This window comes from Ictalurus punctatus, unplaced genomic scaffold (assembly GCF_001660625.3).
Source record: "Ictalurus punctatus breed USDA103 unplaced genomic scaffold, Coco_2.0 Super-Scaffold_100060, whole genome shotgun sequence".
NCBI lineage: Eukaryota > Metazoa > Chordata > Actinopteri > Siluriformes > Ictaluridae > Ictalurus > Ictalurus punctatus.
The window spans coordinates 173,501-193,309 of NW_026521090.1; positions in this window are offsets into that span (position 1 = coordinate 173,501).

Below are 19,809 nucleotides of genomic sequence, written 5' to 3' on the forward strand. Positions count from 1 at the left end.
AAGCCCATCCCCTTTTTGAGATTCTCATCCCTTTTAAGAAGAACATCTCCTATAAGAAGACCGACCCCCGTGAGGAGGCTATCTCCTATAAGACCAACCCCCGTGAGGAGGCTATCTCCTATAAGACCAACCCCCGTGAGGAGGCTATCTCCTATAAGACCAACCCCCGTGAGGAGGCTATCTCCTATAAGACCAACCCACGTGAGGAGGCTAGAGAGAGAGAGAGAGCGATAGATAGATAGATAGATAGATAGATAGATAGATAGATAGATAGATAGATAGATAGACAGATATAAAATACTATTAAATATATCTGGGTAGCAACAGATAGTGTGAAAAAGTTCATTATGGATTTATATGAAGTCTGTTTGGCCTTAGGAGCAGCCTTAATCTCAGCAGTCTGGAATTGCAGTAGATGAGAGCGCCATTCAGAGGCAGAAAGGATCAGGATCTCTAGTATCTCCATAAATTCATGTGTGGCTCGGCAGAAGGAGAGAGGGAGAGAAAAGATTATTAGGACTGTGAATTAGCATAATAGAGTCAGGGTAGGCTTGAGTAAACAAATACGTTTTAAGCCTAGACTTAAACACTGAGACTGTGTCTGAGTCCCGAACACTAATAGGAAGACTGTTCCATAACTGTGGGGCTCTATAAGAGAAAGCTCTTCCCCCTGCTGTAGCCTTCACTATTCGAGGTACCGTCAGATAGCCTGCATCTTTTGATCTAAGTAGGCGTGGCGGATCATATAAAACCAAAAGGTCGCTTGGATACTGTGGCACGAGACCACTTAGTGCTTTATAGGTTAATAATAGTATTTTATAATCAGTGTGAGATTTCACTGGGAGCCAATGCAGTATTGATAATATCGATGTGATGTGGTCGTATCTTATGGTTCTAGTTAGGACTCTAGCAGCTGCATTCTGGACTAACTGGAGCTTATTTATATTCCTACTGGAACATCCAGACAGTAAGGCATTACAGTAATCTAATCTAGAGGTGACGAATGCATGAACTAGTATTTCCGCATCATGTAGTGACAATATGTTTCTTATTTTAGAAATATTTCTGAGATGGAAGAAGGCTATCCTAGTAATATTATCTACATGAGCATCAAATGATAGGCTGGAGTCAATAATCACTCCAAGGTCTTTAACTGCTGTACATGATGAAACAGAAAGACCATCCAGAGTAACCATGTGATCAGAAAGAATACTTCTAGCTACACGTGGACCTAATAAAAGTATTTCTGTTTTATCAGAATTAAGTAGAAGGAAGTTAATTAACATCCAATGTCTAATGTCCTTTACACAATCCTCAACTTTACTAAGCTTCTGTCTGTCCTCTGGCTTCGCTGAAACATACAACTGTGTATCATCAGCATAACAGTGGAAGCTGATTCCATGTTTACGAATAATTTGACCTAGAGGTAGCATATATAAAGTAAAGAGCAGTGGGCCTCAAACAGAACCCTGTGGAACTCCAAAAGTAACCTCAGTACGCATGGAGAAATCACCATTTACATCTACGAACTGATAACGATCGGTCAGATAAGACCTGAGCCAGGAGAGGACTGTTCCCTTAATACCAACAACATTTTCTAATCTGTCAAGGAGAATAGTGTGATCTATAGTATCAAAAGCTGCACTAAGGTCGAGTAACACAAGCAGCGAGACACAACCCTGATCGTAGGTCAGTAGAAGGTCATTTACTACTTTAACTAACGCTGTCTCTGTGCTATGATGAGGTCTAAATCCTGACTGATACATTTCATGAATGTTATTCCTATCTAAGTACGAGCATAACTGCTTTGCTACAACCTTTTCTAAAATCTTAGAGATGAAGGGGAGATTTGATATTGGTCTATAGTTGGACAATTGAGACGGGTCAAGATCAGGTTTTTTAATCAAGGGTTTAATAACTGCTAATTTAAGTGATTTAGGTACATAGCCAGTGCTTAGGGAAGAATTGATTATATTTAAAAGTGGTTCAATTACTCCTGGACAAATCTGTTTAAAGAGACATGTAGGTACGGGATCTAGTATGCAAGTTGATGAATTGGATGAAGAGATTAATGTAGCTAGTTCGGTCTCTCTAAGCGGAGCAAAATACTCTAAACATTGATCTGATATTGCTACATTGTCATGTAATGGGTTTGTTACAGTACTGTCCAGTTTTAATTTAATGGCCTGTATTTCACGTCTAATATTTTCAACCTTATCATTGAAAAATTTCATGAAATCTTCACTGCTATGTAATGATTGAGTGTTTCTCTCTGTAGTGGTTTTATTCCTAGTTAATTTTGCTACTGTGTTGAAAAGGAATCTAGAATTGTTTTTGTTGTCTCCTATTAAGGTGGAGAAATAGATTTTTCTAGCATCGCCAAGAGATTTCCTATATTTCAGTAGGCTCTCCTTCCTTGCTGTTTGAAATATCACCAGTTTGGTTTGACGCCATTTACGTTCTAATTGTCGAGTTGTCTGTTTTAAGGTTCGCGTTTGATCATTATTCCAGGGTGCTAATTTTTTCTCTCTAATTATTTTCCTTTTGAGTGGAGCCACTCTATCTAGCGTGTAGCGGAGTGTTGACTCCAAGCTTTCAGTCGCCTGATCGAGTTCTATGTGATCTGATGGTGATCCAAATCTAATTGATGTCTCTGGGAGGTTATTTATGAAGCTCGGTGCAGTAGCTGATGTGAAAGCACGCTTTATGCGGTAGCAAGGCGAGGTGGAAATATTATGATCAATACGTATTATGAAAGAGATAAGATAATGGTCTGAGACAACTTCAGACTGCGGAAAAATTATAATATTTTCTATATTTAATCCGTATGTTAGTATGAGGTCAAGAGTGTGACCACCATTATGAGTAGGCCCGATTACGTTCTGATTAATCCCTACTGCATCTAAGATGGACACAACCGCGGTTCTCAGAGGGTCTTCTGGATATCAAAGTGAATATTAAAGTCTCTGACGATTAATGCTTTATCTACAGACACAACCAGGTTTGAGACAAAGTCTGCAAATTCACTAAGAAATTCAGTATATGGCCCTGGGGGTCTGTAAATAATAATTAGAGGAATTGACTTATTTTTTGTGGCTAAATAAGTTATACTGGTATAAAGAATTTCAAAAGAATTAAATTTATGCTTAGGTTTTTGTGTGACGACTAGATTTTGACTATGGAGGAGTCCAACACCTCCTCCTCTACCAGTTGAACGAGGCTGATGTACATAACTGTATCCAGGAGGACTGGCTTCATTTAATGCTATGTACTCGTTTGGTTTAATCCAAGTTTCTGTTAAACACATTAAATTACATTCCTGATCAGTAATGATGTCGTTAACAATAAGAGCCTTAGACGCAAGAGATCTAATGTTTAATAGTCCTAGCCTCAGATCAAAAGTGCTGGCTGTGCATTCAATATGATTTAATTTTATGTTAATTAGGTTACGAAGATCGACTTTCCGAGATTTTCTATATATTTGTATAGCTCGGGGAACAGACACAGTCTCTATAGTATGTATTACCTTTGCCGGATTATTAATTGAACATTGATTATACTGAATGCTGTTATTATTGGAAGATGTGCTTACGGTAAGCAGTCACTTGGAGTGTAGCGCCTTGGAAATGTTGTCAGACAGCAGTTCCGCTCCAAGGCTGCTGGGGTGCAGGCCATCAGGACGAAACAACCTAGGACGCTCCCAGAACAGATTCCAGTTATTGACAAACACCAGATTCTGCTCATTACACCAAGAGACTAACCAATCATTTAATGCTAGAAGTCTAGTGAACTTTCCTGCTCCACGTCTGTATGTGGGAAGAGGTCCAGAGACGATGATCTTCGCGGTGGGTGATCTGCCTCGTACCGTCTCGATCAGGCTGGAGAAGTCCCTCTTCAGAACCTCCGTCTGCCGCAGCCTGGTGCCGTTCGTCCCCGCGTGCAGCACAACCGCTCCAGTGCGCTCGTCCTTCTTCAGGATCCCGGATACCTGCGCAGCGACATCAAGGACACAAGCACCAGAAAAACAGTGTGTGTGCACCTTACCTTTAGATGAGGCTACACGGACGTTCCGCACAATGGAGTGGAAATACCACGCTGTGTGCTTACCTTGGATATGTGGGCAGAGGCACAAGATGTTTCCAGCGCAGTTTGTTGCTCCAGCAGCTGGGCCTGCTTGTCGAGTAGGCCGCGGATCTGGTTCTCCACATTTTCCAGTTCCAGCCGCACCATGTGAAGCTCGAGCGAGTCCTCATCTGCACTCAAAACCGGAGAGACAGCAGACATATTTGTTTTTGTTTTTTTTAAACAAAACAGCGGTAAGTGAGAAATGTGAAACGTAAACAAGGCTAGCGGTAGGTGATGCTAGCGGGCTACGGGCTACAAGCTAGTCGCGGATGTTTTGTAAAAAAAAAAAAAAAAAGAAAAACATAATACAGATCAAATTTTCGACAGCGCAACGTTACAATTGTTTTATCTAAAGTAGTGTCAGTTATATTTGTATAACGTAAGGTAAATAATTTTAAAGTATAGAGATTAGAAGAAATTAATGTAATAGCGTTAGCTCGAAGGGTGCTGCTTCCTCAGTGACACTTCAAGTTCAAAATAACAGTAGGAGCAATGCCGCAGCGGGCAAGTGATGTAATCGCTGTGTGGCCGAACACCATGTAACACCGGGAAGACCGACTAACGCATCAAGCCAATTTTGGGGACTGATGCACCTGCAATTACAACACCCACTATTTAGCCGAACTGGAGCTCTGTCAGTTGCCTGTTAATTCTGAAAACTCATTAAGGGATACTTTTCAGACCATTTTTATAGTGGCTGCATGCTGTTAGCTGGCACAACGATTCACCCATACACAATAGCTGTGTTTGTCAAGATGCTTTTTCATGTACTGTTAGTTATTTTGTCCACTTCCTGCACGTCGAATACTTCCTTCTTATTTGAAGGCTTCCATATATAGATTTAAATTTACAACCACATATAGAACTTTGACCTTCAAGAAATCCCTACTCGGAGCCAATCATTTCCATACACCTCAAAGACATGACAAAGACAAAAGTCCTGTGATCTTCAGACAGATCTTGTTGGTTTTAGTTTGTGCAGGAATAATATGTGCATTTGCTGCTATGGTCGCCCTACCAGAACTCCTGTAGAGTGTGCACATATTGTAATATACTAGTACTGGTGAGTGTGTTAGTACTCACATCACTGGCACACCACTCTTGCATCACTGAGATAATGTGTGTGAGCTTCATCTGCAATGTGAAGGCTGTCACCCACAATGGTTCCACCTCTATGTCTTGGTCCACGTCGCGTACTACTGGGTCCATACCCTGCAGAAATCACAAATCCCCAAACACACATTATACTACTGATATTAAACAACATGGCTATATTGCACCCCACATGATCATTACATCTATAACTGCAAGTTAACATGGCTTATACAAACACATGTAAACACACTGCATGGCCTTGAGCGGCTCCAAGAAAGCATCAAGTCCTTCCAGAAACTTCTCCCTGAGCTTGTCGGTCCACTCTGTTGAACGGCTAATCAGGACATATCTGAGTTTAAAAAAAAAAGTTTAATGAGAATGATTAGCTATTAATTATCATTAATAATGATATTCTCTGACAGACAGTGTAACACATTCTGCTTTTTTCCAGCCGTACTTGAGGTCTTCTATAAGACTCTGGACCCTGCGGAATTTAAAGACCTTTTGTGCACTGTAGAGTTAAAACTGAAATTGTCCCTGCTGGTCTCGATGTCTCAGGTGATCATCGAATGTGCGGACGATCGTGGTCATCAGGCTCTCCTCTGTGATCAGCATCCGTGCCTGTAATGAGGATAAGACCACAAATCGGTACTTCTAATAGTGATAAAGTTAACATTTTGTTACAATTCCAATAAATAGTCAAATGAAGTGCACTTCGTTCAACCCTACTTTAATAATAAATGTTTTCCCCAAATAGGGAAACGACCTTGCTGCTAGAACTTTAATCATTCTATTAAGCTGTATATTCACTATACCACTTGGGGGGGGGGGGGGGGGGGGGGAACAGTTAAAGTGTGAACATTCAGAATTGAGTGAATCTAAGAAGACTGTTTCTCCCAACACGTACATGATACCAAAGCTACTGCACACCAGATACAGTGGTGCTTGCAATGTCAAAGTTTTCTATATTTCTAGATAAATATGACCTAACATCAGATTTTCACACAAGTCCTAAAAGTAGACAAGAACCCAATTAAACAAACCAGACTGAAATATTATACTTGGTCAATTATTCATTGAGGAAAATGACGCAATATTACAAATCTGTGAGTGGCACAAATGTTGTACTTCTAACCATAGAGTAAGAACATCGAAGATTAGCAGTTAATTTGCCTGAATCTCAAGAGAAAGTGGGTCATGCAGCAAGAAAACAACCTTAAACACACTTTTCTTCTTTAACCATTTTTGGTAGAATGAATTAAGTGAATGTTTTGGAATGTTCAAGTCAAAGTCCTGACCTTAATCCACTAGAAATGTTGTGGAAGGACCTGAAGGAAGCAGTTCATGTGAGGAAACCCACCAGCATCCCAGAGTTGAAGCTAAAATTCCTCCAAGCCGATGTGCAGGACTGATCAACAGTTACCGGAACTGTTTAGTTGCAGTTATTGCTGCACAAGGGGGTCACACCATATCCTGAAAGCAAGGGTTCACATACTTTTGCCACTCACAGATATGTAATATTGGTTCACTTCCCTCAATATATAAATGATGAAGTATTATATTTTTGTCTCATTAGTTTAATTGGGTTCTCTTTATCTACAACCCCAATTCCAAAAAGGCTGGGACAATATGGAAAATGCAAAAAAAACAAAACATCAAACCCCAAAACCAAAGAGACATTTGAAAATTCAATTCACCCTGTACTATATTGAAAACACATTATTTGATGTTGTACTTTGATGTTGAATATTTAAAAAATAAATTTCATTCACACTCATTTCAAATCTGATGACTGCAACAAACTCCTAAAAAGTTGTTTAACACTGTGTAACATCACCATTTCTTTTATTAACAAGCGGGATTTTCTACCATTCATCTGTTATAGATTTCTTCAGCTGCGCAACTATACAGTGCCTTGGTTGCACTCTTTTGCGCTTCATAATGCACCACACTTTCTCAATCAGAAACAGGTCAGGACACGAAGGCACGGTGAAAATTTGCGCTGACAGGTAATGGAGAACTCCCTGTCATGGTCATCCTTCATGTAGGGCTGGATGATATGGCCAAAATGTATATCACAATATATTGCTTAATTTCGGTCGATACGATATAACTCCGATATCGATATGAACAATATAAATCCTGAGAAAAACTGCCAAGGACGCCCACAATAGATGTCTGTACCTTCAAACTTCTGTAAAATGAATGCCAAGTCTATGAAACCTCCTCCTATAAAACTATATAATAATTTAGAAATTAAAAAAATTATTTTGAATTTAACCTTCATACAAACAAGAAATGTGAAATCACTGTCAAATAAACAAAACTCTCACCTTTGTCAATATTAATATCTTTAACTTATTACTATTTTATTCTTATAGATTGAAATAAAAGTGCTTCAGCCAGGATAAAAAAATTATGAAAAATGCTCAGAGTTGCTGAAGAAAACAGAAAAAGTGTGAGCAATAACAAGAACACATGTTGCTGGGGCAGGGACATTGTTGGGGGTTGATGACACCCAATGATAGGCTCTAGAGGTTTCTAGCAAGAAATACAAGCTGGTCTACATTATCTGGCTTCAAAGATGCCCTTTTACATGTGACAATGTTGCCACCTGTACTAAAAACCCTCTCAGAGGGGGAGCTTGTGGCTTGAATACACAAGTAATGTTTTGCCAGTTGTCCTACTCTGGGGAAGTTCTTATGAGAGACACTAACAAACAAACTGACAGAGGCTCTACACTTAAGAGAAGGAACTAAAGAATGAAGTAACACGTGAGTTGCAGACAGTTTTAGTTACTGCGTAGCAGGAGCTCGGGTAGATGCTTCAAGTAGTGAATTATTATTTACAAAAACTGTTTTCAGAATTGTAATGCTGTTCTCTCCAGGGAAGGGGTCACAATGTTAACGGATGTCTGCCCCAGAGACAATAACAGCACCGAGACTCTTCCCATAATGTCTAACCTGAAATCTTCCTGTAATGCTGCAGACCGAGGGGTCCTGGTCCATGCCACCATGGAGGACATTTTAAGCTCATTGTAAAACACTGATTTTGAGTTTCTTAAAGCATTTGTATGTTCATTTGGAAGTATGCTTGGCTCTTTATCTTGTTGAAAGCCAAGTCTGAACCTCCTGGCAAAGGCAAGCTAAAGGTTCTGGGCTAAAATGTGATTGCTCCTCCCTCCCTCTCCCTCCCTCCCTCCCTCTGCTTCAGCGGTTCAACCCCAGATACCAGGCAAAAATTACTTCATGTATACAGAGATCCCCAAACTATACACCGAAACCAGACCTCATTTCAGAACATCTCGAAGAAAAAACATTTTATGCCTACATATTTATTATATATCTATTTTGTAATTGCTTTTTTTTATATGATGTGACTGTTGCCACTATTGTTTTTTTATAATGCTCGTGTTTAAATAAAGGAGTTAAAAGTATTATTTATTTATACACAAAGTAGTATTGAGTATCGTGTATTTTTGCTGGTATCGACTACTAGATTTTTGGTATCGTGACATCCCTAGATTGGACATTCTATGTTTGAGTTATAACAACTTCCTTTTTCATGGTGAAACTTCGAAATTTGTGAGAGCGCCACGCCCACGGCGAGCAGCAAAAATTCAAAAGCTTCGGAATTTAGCATCGTCAATGCCTGCAGATGAGACTGACTGAACGTGATGCCGATCTGATGAAAGCTCCAGGAGGAGTACGTTAAAGTACGAGGCCTGGAAATGGCAAAAAAGGAGGAAAAAATTAAGAGAAAAATCAGAATGCTGACTTCCTATTGAGTTTAGGGTATGGGTTCAAGAGACCAGGGAGTCAGCCATTTTAAGTGTTGTCTCAATTGCAAAATCCTTCCAGTGCACTGGAACGTTCACTCCCTAAAAAATCCCCACAACGCACCACAAAAACCAGGGAGCATTGATACTCACTATGTTCCCTTAGTGGAAATGACCTCATGTCTCTCAGCTAATGTCTCTCTCTAGTGTCACTGGTACTGACCTGTGACCTGGTACTGACCTGGTACTGGCAAACAGTCCCTTATGGTATGGAGACTTTAGGAAAACCCTGTAGTTATGTCCTTTATTTGATGGAAAAACATACCTCCAGTAGGCCTAGTTCATGGCGTTGCGTTTCTCTGGTCGGTGCAGCTCTACAGGAGTGATGTGATTGGCTGGGTGGGTGACCGACAGGGTGGTGAAGGGTGGAGTGGGGCCTCCTGAAGTCGACATGGCTCGAACAGCGTTCAGAGTAGGAAACCACAGGCTCCTGTCTGATAAACACCAGTCAACAGGTTAATATGATGACTATTTACGGAGATGAATAAAGGACACAAGACTATGGCCCCATACACAGTGATGGACAATTTACAGACAGAAAAGTGACTGAAACCTTTGTTTGGTGCTACAATGCATAAATCATCTTAGTCCTAGTGGGTTTATGTTAGGAGACATTAATGGAGCATTTCTGAAAGGAATCTCCAGTCTCAACACAGTAAAAGTCAGGGGTAAAGCTACAAGTTTTCAGATACAGCCAAAACATCAGCACAGAGGACATTTCTGTGGCCCTATCGGTAACATGACAAGCAGCATTTTTGCTTTGTTTTATATATATATATATAAAAAAAGTTTTGTTTTTTTAAATAAAATAAATAAATAAAAATAAATAAATAAACACACCACACAATAGGTGAGGGAAGAACAGCTGTTACAACATGCTAACACAAGTGAGAACAGGAATGTGTTTTCATTCTACAACATTAAATGCAACTATACACCGATCAGCTACAACAGTAAAACCACTGACAGGTGAAGTGAAGAACACTGATTATCTCATTACAACAGCACCAGTGAAGGGGTGGGGTATATCAGGCACCAAGCGAATGGTTGGGGAAAAATGGGCAAGTGTAAGGATCTAAGCAACTTCGATAAGGGCCAAACTGCCAAAACGGCAGGTCTTGTACCTACCAAAAGTGGCCCATGGAAGGACAACTGGTGAACTGGTGACAGGGTCAAGGGCACCCAAGGCTCACTGATGCGAGTGGAGAGCAAAAGCTAGCAGAGGCAGTGTGATGTTCTGGGCAATGTTCTGCTGGAAAACCTTGGGTCCTGGCTTTTGTGTGGATGTTAATATACTTTGACATGTACCACTTACCCAACACTGTTGCAGACCACGTACACCTCTTCATGGCAACAAAATTCCCTAATGGCAGTGGTCTCCTTCAGCCGAATAATGTTCCCAGACACACTACAAAAAATGGTTCAGGAATGGTTTGAGGAACATGACAGAGTTCAAGGTGTTGACTGCCACCAAATTCCCCAGATCATTTGAGCATCTGTTGAGCATCTGTGGGATGTTCTGGACAAACAAGTCTGATCCACGGAGGCCCACCTTGCATCTAACAGGACTTAAAGGAACCATGGTCTTGGTGCCCGAAACCACAGCACACCTTCAGAGGTCTTGCGGCATCCATGCCTCGACGAGTAAGAGCTGTTTTAGCGGCACACGGAGGACCTGCACATTAGTCAGGTGGTTTTAATGTTATGGCTGATTATTATTTATTTATTTTTTTAACAGATTGTTAGTGCTGCCAAGTTGCTGTGGTGCAAGTGGAATAAAACACTTTGGGATGTGCTGTTAACTCCACGTTGAGCTGAAGAACATGCCACCCCATCAGTAAATATATTTTCCTAGAACAACTCTGTGGTGTTTTATTCATTTGATGATTTTGTGGTCAGTAAACCATTTTTGTGTTGATTTTGATGATGATTTGGATCATTGTCCTGCTGGAAGATCCAACCACAGCCCATTTTAATCTTTCTGGCAGAGGCAGTCAGGTTTTCATTTAATATCTGTTGATATTTGATAGAGTCCATGATGCCAGGAAGTGATGGACTTTTAACAGATTGACCACACTTATGCCAGTTGACTTTTTCAGATGAAGCTCTTCCATAACATTCCAGAGCGTATTTTACCACCTTAACATCACCTCTAATTAAAACTGTGAGATCATCCGCATATGCAGATAATTTGGTGGGTTGTTGACAGTTTAGAGTGTCGATTTGTAGACCTGTTAATTCTTTCCTAAGCTTATATAGCAGGGGTTAAATAATTATGCCGTAAAGTTGGCCCGACAGGGGGCAGCCCTGCCTGATACCCCTCTGAGCCTTCACAGCAGTACTTAAGCTACTGGCCACTTTTATCATAAATGTAGCTTCAGAGAATAATAGCCTCATCATTGAGATAAAATTTTCATCAAAACCAAAAGCCTTTAGGGTGTTAAAAAGAAAAACATGTTCGACCCGGTCAAAAGCTTTCTCCTGATCTAATGGTAAAAACCCCATTTCAATCTTGTCGTCATACGCATGGTCATACAAGTGCCTTACTAGATGCAGATTCTCTGTAATAGATCTGTCTTTTATATAGTATGATTGGTCTTTGTGTATGATTGTGTGCAGTACATCATTTGCTCTGTTTACCAAACATTTTGAAAAGATTTTGTCTCAGAACCGCGCTCTGTCCTTCCCACGCACGCACTCTCAGAGAGAGAGAGAGAGAGAGAGAGAGAGAGAGAGAGAGAGAGAGAGAGAGAGAGAGAGAGAGATCAATAGAGACGTAAAGGCAGTCAGACAGAAAGAAAGTGAGAGAGAATGACAGACAGAAAGTGAGAGACCAAGATAGAGATGACAGTGAGACACACACACAGAGAGTGAGACAGAGACCGATCAAGAGAGAGATGGAAAGACAATCAGTCAGACAGAAAGAGATAAAGAAATAGAGAGAGACTTGTTTCTCTCAGGCTCTCATAGTGACTCAGGCCTCAGCTGGTGCTGTCCTTGGTGCTGAAATCAGTCACCAGCCTGCAGTTCACTGAATCTTCATTACAGATTAAACATGATACACCATGTAACCAAAAGTATATGGACGTCTGACCATAACACCCACATGTGCTTCTTCCCTGAACTGTTGCCACACAGCTGAAATCACACAGCTGTATAGAACATCTCTGTACGCTGTAGCGTTACAATTTCCCTTCACTGCAACTAATAGACCCAAACCGGTTCCAGCATCACAATGTCCCTGTACACAAACCCAGCTCCATGAAGACACAGTGTGTTACGGTTGATGCAGAAGAACTTTACTGGCCAGAAGAGTGGACTCTATTGTAACAGTAAAGGGGAAATACATCTGGAAGGGGATGTTCAACAAGCGTATACTGTACGGGTGTGATGGTCAGGTGTCCACAAACTTTTGGCCATAGTGTGTTCTTGAAGAGAAAAAAAGGAAGCTGGGTTCTAATGTTCAGACTTGATGACAATTTTAATAGAGCTGTGATGGTTTAGCCCGAGACGGGACTGAGAACACTCAATCCACACTCGCACAGAAAGTGATAGGGGGCAAAAAATAATAATAATAATAATTTTTTAAATAAAAATAAAATAAAAAGACACTTCCAGCAGGGTTTACTGACTGTTTGGTAAACAGCTCCCCAGTGCAATACGTTATAATAATGCAGATACAATGTGGGCCTCAGAAATCATAAACTATTATGGAAATGGTCACTTAAAGCGTTCCCGTATTATGTACACACACATAACAATAACAGGTGGTCATGGTAACGCATCACACAACCCCATCCTTGATTATCAGCTACTATAGGAACAATAACATGTAAGAACAAGTGCATTAATATACGAGGGTGAATCAAAAAAATGAAAACCTTATAGAAACACATTTGTTTTTCTTGACAAACTTTTCTCAGCACTATAACTCTATAACTCTGACTTTCCACCAGATCTCTTTCCTTTAGCACACATAAACACTTTGTACTCGATCAGCCTGACTCCCCTGGAGGTGTCCATCATGGAACATCCTGCCAGACCTGAACGTCAGCACGTCTCGGAGCCACGGACGGGAGAAAAGGAAAGACACAGGACGGTGTGGAGAGAAGACGAAACGCTGAGTGACTCAGAGAGAGCCTCATCGATCCACTGATCACGTCATACCACTTATTATTATTATTATTACTGATGTGCCGAAGCTCGGTTTCCATTTTTAATCCCTTATAAGATTAGAGGTATAATCTGCTTATAATCACGTATACGATCTGATCATAATATACATCATGCATGTTATTGTTTTACACACACACTCACACCCCTTCGTTGCCAGAGATCTAATTAAAGACTGAGATTGAACATGTCCCTCCTTCTGATAGTGTAAAATTATACATTACAGATTTGGAATTGCATTCTCGCTGTGATGTCTCACACTCTTTACTGGTAGGAAGAGAGAGAGAGCGAGAGAGAGAGTGTGAAAGAGTGTGTCAAAGAGCGAGCGAGTCAGAGATAGAGAGAGCAAATTTAATATTACTACTATTAATAATTTAAAAAAACGGAGCAGATCCAATAGGGCTTCGCAGCAGCAGTGCTTTACCTCAAAGTGATTTGTAACACACACAGTGGAAATGGTGTAGCAAAAGTCATGCAACCATTGTGGGGGGAAAAAGCGGGGGGGGGGGGGGGGGGGGGCGCTGATACTTTGTACCAGATGCATCATCTTTTATAATTGTGATTAATGGTCCATTAGAGAAGAAAAAATCCATTCCATTTTTTGATTACTTATTTGGCGTACAATAAATATTCACACTTTAAGGCCATGTGGAACAATTTCCAAAATGCATTTAAATGGGGTAAATTGTGTACATTGAACCGAGAGTACTAGACATGTTTGCTAAAAGCAACACAAAGGCTTTATTCACACTGCAGGAATTTTATATTGTGTGTTTAGATTTTTTCTTTTAGACAGACTGTTCAACTGCAAATTTGTTCTGGTGAATGACAGGCATTCAAAATCTTTCTGCAGAACTCTGTTGAAGATTCTGTACATCAGAGATTCATCTGAACTTCAACAAAACATTTCACATGTATAGAGTTTTGTCTACGTTCATCAAGTAATCACATTTATAAGTTTATTTATTAATCACGACAGCTCTACTGTGCACGTCTATTACACAACTATCAGTGCTGTTCTGCTGGATATCGGCTCATTTCTGGAGCAGAACAAACTAAAGTTCATTAGACTTACCTCTTGATCAATGCGGGTCATCACATGTTGGATTTCGGGTATTTCACTGCCTCTCGGTGTTGTACAACTGCAGGAGCCGTGGGAGGTGCTGATCAAGCCCTTCAAACAATGCCTTCTTTAAGTCAGGTGACACAAGCCTGCACAACTCAAACACAACCTGTTGAAGAGAACCAAATTTAAAATAGTTAAGAGACAAATCTCCACCATTCTGAAGGGATAAAGTACGTATTCATGTGTAAGCAAACATTTGTTTTATCTATGGAAAATAAATGAACATTAGAACAGATTTACTTGTCTCTGACGGAACAAAACAGGCCATATTAAACTGGGTTAAATATACAAATCCACACAGTTCACCAGTCCAATAGAATCTGTACAACACATTAGCAATACTTCTGCTCTGTTTAGACCCAGAAAATATAAAATACTTACTTTAGTATGAAATTTCTGTCGAGTGTCTACCATGGGGTCGGGATTTACGGTCTGTGAACACGTGCTGATTACACGTGCAGGAAAAGCAACCCACACGTGCAACCCTGACCGAGTGAGAAAGACTCAAACGATTCAAGAAGAGGATTCTGAATCGGTTCATTTAAAGAATCATTACCAAAGCCGCTTATCCTACTTCGATGGTTTGAATGAATGAACTGAATCAGTTGAACCGACTCTTCATCGCTCAGTAAGTCAACGCCGACGAGAATTTCAGGATTATTTTAAAACATTTTTATATTTTTTGAGAGAAGTTTAACGGCTTGAGAAGCGACTCAAGCAGCCTTTTTATTCACAAATCTCACACACACAAACAAGAACACGATACTCGCTAAATATATATATATAAATAAATAGATAATTCAAATAATTCTCCTTCCAGTTGCCTTTAAAACCCACAAGGAGTAAAGAATATAAAATAAGCAAACAAGTTTCAACCAGTATGTACACAGTCTTTTAAAAGTTGATGAAATCTCACTTTTTCTTCTAAAACCACACATAATGCCCCTTCCAGACACCAGATATTCTCAAATGATACAAGGTCTTTCATCTCTTGGTAAAACTTAAAATCGATTAATATCCTAGATTTTAACAGAATCACAAAAACCACTAAAACGCTGTCCCCTGAATTTGACTCAATTCTGTTTCTCCTGCTGACATATATGGCCATCTTTGCCTGCCCTATGATAAAATTTATCAACTGACACTTAAACCTTTTTTTTTTTTGAGAGTATTTAAAACCAAAGATAAAAGTTTCGATTGTAAAACTCTCATTAAAATGGCCAAGCAGTCTCTGTAAAACAGTAAAAAGAGGCTTCAATCTCACACAGTGCATAAACATGTGAAACACAGATTCTCTCACGGCACAGAAAGGACATTCATAACTCACATCAGAGTTTAAAACACAAATAAAAGAATTAACAGCCACTGCACCGTGTAAAATCCTCCACTGTAAATCCCCACACTTTTTTGTTAATGGTGACTTGTACAAGGCTCTCCATTGTGGCTTTACATGTTCCTTTATCTGTAGAACAGAACGCCAAGGTGTGTCGACTCTTTTGTCCAGAAACTTTTTATTTAGGGATAGTACACACATTTTGTAAAGTTCTTTCCCTGATGGTAACTTGGGACCCACAAAACTTAGTTTTTCAGATTTAAGAAACACACCTGAGCACTCACGTACATTCGCCGAGACTCTAAAATCCGGTAAAGGATCTTGGTCATTGGGACTACTTAACCTTCCGGAATATTCCTCCAGCATTTTCAAGACCTCTTCAGTCAACAGGGACCTCCATTCCACAAGGAACTGCGTGACTACACGGACTGACCTCATCTTTATGTGTCCAGCAACTGCCACCGTGTTCCTAAACTCCGGTCCTGCTAAGGTCAGTAGGTCATCCAGAGTGATGACTCCAGCCCTGCAGAACCCCTCCGTAAGTGCAGGAAACGGCTTTCTCTGAGATACATCTAAAATGGAACCATTTATGATTGGCTCCTGCAGCAGCCAGTAGAGAGAACTTGAGCATGGTACTCTCTGCACTGTTAAAAGTCCCCACACTTTAAAAACATTACGGTAAAAAACAGGAAGTTTCCTGATGTCCATCTTTTTCGGGTCCATCCAGAAAAGAGGTTTATGTAAATCCAGCCCTTCAAGTGTCTGTAAAATGACACATGCTACAGCCTTCCAGTTTGCATTTACAGGTCCATGTAGCAGCCTTTGCACAAACTGTAACCGAAAGGCTGCAGTCCTGCTCTGCAGGTGCACCAGTCCATGTCCCCCTCATCCTTGGGGAGAAACAGTACACTCTGTGGAACCCAGTGTAGATTGTTTCAAGAAGACGTTATCATGGGCCTGTTCATTGTAGATTTCACACTTGCACAGTTGCTTGTAGAAACCGACTGCTCTCTTTCGAATTTCTCTATGGTCGACTAAAAGTGTCCCATCATCAGAAAACAGGCCATGTATCATCTTATTCTGACCATTCTTTTTTCCAAATTAAAAAAGAATTTCGACGGTGCATCCATACACTCCACATTCTGAAACCGTGACCTGACCAGAGCTCCTTGTGCAGTAACGTCTGGCAATTTTTTCAATAAATTCTTTTTTGTCATTAAATTTTCTATGCATACCTGCCGTCCTGTGTTTTTCATTAACACTTGAAGCGCCGTTATTTCATCTTCCAAGGATTTCATGCGTAGAGTTGTGTCTCTCGTGACATTGGAGGTATTTTGTTGACACAGCTGTTTAATTTGCGTTTTGGCAAAATCCCACCACTGTTGCACCGATTTAAAAGAACCCTTTGTGGTTCTAAAATCACTCCACAAATATTTAAACACATCCCTAAAATTAACGTCCTGCAATAGACTGGTGTTAAAATGCCAATACGCACTCTTATGCTTGAGTTTACTTAAATACACAGTAGCCAGAACCATACAATGGTCCGTAAATCCTACCGGTATAATTACACAACTTCTAAAAGCACTTAACTGCTGTTTAAAACCATCGAATTTATCCAATCTGGCCATAGAGAGCATATTATTATAGGAGTGCACCCAGGTATACTGCTTTTGCATGTGGTGAAAATTTCTCCAAATGTCCACAAGGTCACAGGAATTCATTAACTCGACTAACCTTCTACGTGATGGCATATGGGGCTCTACATGATTCCTGTCTATACCCAGCTCTGTACAATTAAAATCCCCCGCTAGAATAAAAAAATCATCAGAGTCACAATTCTTCAGGACATTATCTAAGGTTAATAAAAATAACATTCTTTCAATGGCCGTGGTCGGGGCATAAACACAAACAAAAACGATCCACCTATTCTCATATTGAGCTCTAACCTTTAACAGTCGACCCTTTATAATCTCATCAAGTTGATAAGAACAGGGGATAAAATTAGAGGAAAATAAAATAACTACTCCCCCACTGGTAGATGTCTTATGACTTAAAACGGATAACCCTTTAAACTCCCTGGCCCAGTCCGCAGCATTATTAGTGTCTGTGTGGGTTTCCTGAGCAAAGATTACATCAATTTTCTTTTGCTTCACCGTTTCAAACAACAAAAATCTTTTATTTCTTTCCCTTGCTCCATTTAAATTCAACGAAGCAACTCGAAACTCACTCATAAATATGAGGAAAAATAATAGATTTACGTACATGTCTAGGATTGACTATCACTATCATTATAGTCCAACAGTACATTGACTTTTGTAAGGATTTTTTTTAGACGGTATCCCTCCTGATCAGTGAAACCCCCTTCTGCCATAAACCCACGTGTTTTTTTAATAAACTGTTCCACATCCGGGAAAAACTCGTCTATCCTCACATTCCTAGCATGTTTAGTCTTTTTCAGAAAAGCCTTGATGTCGTCCACGCTATATTCATGGCTCGAAAAGCCACTTAGATTTACACTAGTATTAGTTGTTAATCACAAATTTACACTACATGTTATACTACAGTCAGATGCTTCGCTCTCGCTCTCTACCTTCACAGAATTCAGCTCCTCTGCAACATCTTTCCTCTTAGCCTGTGCATGAGGACGATTTCTCCGTCTCTTTCTCTGGGGCACCTTGAACACATTCTCTTCCGTGTCCATATGAGAGCTATCATCCCCAACTTCATCAGCAAGGGACAGATCCACACTATCTAGTGACACCGTACTGTCCTGTGTACCCTTATCACCTAAATCTGGCTCATTCTCAGCCTTCTCTTCTTCACCTGGTTGAACACCGACACCCTGGTGAGAGGGAACAGCTTCAGGTGTCTCCAACTGAGAAGGTGCTGCTGCTCCCTCTCCCGGTGTGTGGACCTCATCCACCCCAACACCCTCTCCAGCAGTAACCTCGTTACCAGCGGCCGCGTTAGCATTATCATTATTTTCGGGATTTTCAGTGTCAGATCCAGATCATTATTGTTCTTCAGAACCATGTACACAAACCGTCTGAAAGACACGATATGTTTAACACGAGGGGATTTACTTGTAGTCGCGATCTTCTTGATCTGAGAGACCAGTTTACCATAGCGGGATAGAGTTTGTGAAAGAACCTCGTCCTTAATAAAAGGAGGAACATTCGACAGGATGACTTTTTTACACGGGGTTGATAAAGGAAGCATTAAGTGGAACACATCATCAATCACAACTCCACTGTCCACCATGTCGTTTACTAACTCCACCGTTTTCAGAAACAGCACGACGGCACTATTCATCCGGGCCGCAGACAGAATGTTGTCGTGTCCAACACTCTCCCCCACGGCCAGACACACCTCCTCAACGCTGGCGGTAGTGGCTACTTTAATAGCATGCCGCCGCGTGAGGGAATCATACTTCCCCATACGTGAGGCAGCCATGCTCCCAAAACTTTTCCCAAACAGCCGCCCAGGCCAGCGAGAAACACACACACACACAAACACACACACACGCGAGCGCGCACACACACAACAAACAATAGTAATCTAAACTCTCTCAGAAACCAAAGACCTAAAGGTAATCGTATTTCTTAAGAAAAAATAGACAGAAAAAATGAACAAGCGAACTTGGAGCAGCGGCCTCGGCCACACTCCACCCACTCACTCACTTCCGCTCTGACTCCGCCCACTCATTCAATCCATGCGCACGAGAGAGAGAGAGAGAGAGAGAGAGAGAGAGAGAGTGTCTGTCTGTCTGTGTGTGTGTGTGTGTGTGTGTGTGTGTGTTTGTAATTATCACTTCATGGGGACATCATCATGTTTACACAGCAACCTCATGGGGACAAAAATCCACGTCCTCACAGGGGTGATGCATTGAAAAGTGTCGAGGAGGCTGTAAATAGACGCCTCACAAATTTTTATCTTTGGCATATAACGCATGATCTGGACAAACTGTGTATGTGACCGGTTTGGTCTATGTCGCCCCCTTTAGTCTGGAACCGGTATTTATTGGGGGAGGGGCTTGGCCAACCACTTCACACACTCTGCAAGTCTAATTTATGCAAATTATGGTACCACCCACTTAGTAAAGGACTGTGGCTAATC